At 39.3% G+C, this 2,500-nt stretch overlaps 1 long non-coding RNA gene and 1 pseudogene across 1 annotated transcript in view; both read right to left on the reverse strand.

The window, feature by feature from the left end:
* The window catches only part of LOC149039383 (uncharacterized), an 11,733-nt gene that overhangs the window by 5,387 nt on the left and 3,846 nt on the right, over window positions 1-2,500 (reverse strand). The window lies entirely within an intron of this gene.
* LOC149039384 (uncharacterized) overlaps window positions 569-2,500 on the reverse strand; it is a 2,946-nt pseudogene continuing 1,014 nt past the window's right edge.

Below are 2,500 nucleotides of genomic sequence, written 5' to 3' on the forward strand. Positions count from 1 at the left end.
TGCCTTTATCACGTGTTTATTTCTTTGATAACACACTTTTACAAAGAGTGAAAGAGAGAATGCTGTCGATGAGGGAATGCAGAACTATCATTGGTATACGAGTAATTAAAAAAACTATTGTGGTCAGTTAAACATGTAACAAGTTGTACTTATTCTGCAGCAATCCAATATGAACGAGTTCGCGTACGATTAGTTACACCTTTTCCAACATAAACATGAAATGCACACCGTGAATCTTTTGTTATAATAACAAGATACAAAAGAACAAAAATAGTCGTACAAAATCTAGGTAATCACTCAGTTTTGACACAAAGCTGTATTTACTTAGTAATTTCTCTGTGGCCTAATACAGTGTGAATAAGAAATCGTGAATCACTAGTCATCTTTTCTCGCGTTTTTCATCCATTAAAGAGAAAGCTCAAAAGTCTGATTGGACATGAGATCTAACGGGTAACTTTTTGAACTTTTTGAAGAACATTCTTTTATCATTAAGAGCGGAATTAAAAGGTAGCAGAAGTGAAGCCTTCAAAACTTTCACTGGACAGGATAGCCCTACCTTATGTGTATTTTACAAATCAATGCCTCGTAGATGCGCTATTTTAGCCGCAATCTGTGCTGTAGACTTCGCAGCTATGTTTAAAGACATTTCCATCACAGCAGGAGACTTAGCCACGAAATCATACAAATCACGCAAATTTTTTGAATTTATGGAAAGTCCTTGACTTAGCATCACGTCCCGGCAAACCATCAAACAAAGCGTTTCAATGTTTTTCCATGGTCCACAATCCACCTCTGCATTTTGACTTATCATGAACTTTGATCCCTTTTTCCTCTTATATGGAGAGACGGTCGCCCTATTTCGCTTCTTTCGTTTTGGGGATTTTCCCGGGTCAGCTCGAGCTTGAACAATGTTTCCACAATTAAAGCATCTGCAGACTTCGGTGCATTCTATGCCACCCGCTACACACGGACACTTCGACTTGCGGAGACTGTCTTGACACGACTTGTGACTTGCATTTGGTTCTCCGTCCCCTTTGCTCTTTTGTCCAACTCCGCACCTACAGCCTCTCTTCAGACTCTTTTTTACCTTCACAACTTCATTGGAATTGCACGTATTTTTGCAATTGTAACATCTACACTAGCGGGTACAAGAGTGGTTCACTTTGTGGCACGGGCATTTACCAGAAACACAGAAAATGTCTGAAACTGACTTATTTTTCTTGTTTTTACCGCAAGTGCATCTTGTTTCCTTCGCTTGTTCGTCACAGTCATTCTCACTTGAAACTTCTGAAACGATGAAACCATGTCAAGAATTAATGCAATGGTTTTCGACAAGGTTTCGACAAGTTAAAGGTCATTAGTATATACTAAAGCAGTGGACAGCGTTGAAGGTGTGCTCTGACTGGCTACTCAAACTCTGAATATCCTTTGCTATTTACCTCCGAGCAACTCGCGAGTTTCACGCTGCCGCACGTACAGGAATAAATTGATTATTAAAATCATCTTTTTGTGCCATATTATCTCACTGATTTAGTGTGTACTAAAAACAGCTATTCGCCTCAGTGTCGTGGCTATTAGTGAATATTTGCCAAGCTGCTTCGCGGCTCGTTAAATGTCTACTATTAGCCACCGACACGTCGGTAAATAGTTATTGCTTATATCTGAAATAACCTCGATTTACAGAATTCGTTTCAGCACAAATGAAGAAAACATCATTTTCTCCATTAAATGATTTCCGGTTCAGTTTTATTAACGTAAGCATTTACAACTTAGTACTAGTACAAGACTTCAACCTTATAAGGGTGCCAAGACATCGGGAGGATCTCGAAAAATTCTCAGTTCAAACCTCGATATATGAGGAGGTATGTAGCATTATCAGAATTTATAACTGCTAATTTAACCTAAGGTTATTGAACAATTATCGAGTACCTTTTGTGGCATCGTAGTGGCCTGGCCCAGAATGATCATATGCAATGTAGATGGGTGTGGTGGTAAGGAATTCGTGTGGTAGGAATGGCACCGTAGGTGTTGAAGGGAGAGCGGTAATAATCACAATTGGAATTTTCAAGACTTTAGCTGTTGCTCTCGCGCATAAATCACCAACTTCATTTGCGAAAAATCCGTCTTGGCTAAATTTGTAAACTTCCTCTAACCCATTAACGCCAGTTGTCATCCAGTCTCTGTACTCTTCAATGTTATCAGAGACTTCTTTCACAAACAGCTCCCTAAGTCTACGTGTGTCGAAGGCTTCACTAATTCCTAATCCAAGGAAAGTGCAATGCCCTTCGATATGTTCCTTGTATTCCCTCAGGTGTCTATTGAGCTGTGAGGCAACTGCTCTGAAAAAACAGTTCCCATCTCTTTCCATCTTGTCAACTTCAAGGTAAAAACCCGAAAGATTCCTTATCAAATTGTCCGTGTCTTGAGCAGTTAAGTCTAATTCCAAAGAATTCATCTTTTTCTCTACTTCTATAAACTTTTCAGTTTTTAAACTGGTGGA

Source organism: Pocillopora damicornis, chromosome 10 (genome assembly GCF_964200805.1).
Source record: "Pocillopora damicornis chromosome 10, jaPocDami1.2, whole genome shotgun sequence".
NCBI lineage: Eukaryota > Metazoa > Cnidaria > Anthozoa > Scleractinia > Pocilloporidae > Pocillopora > Pocillopora damicornis.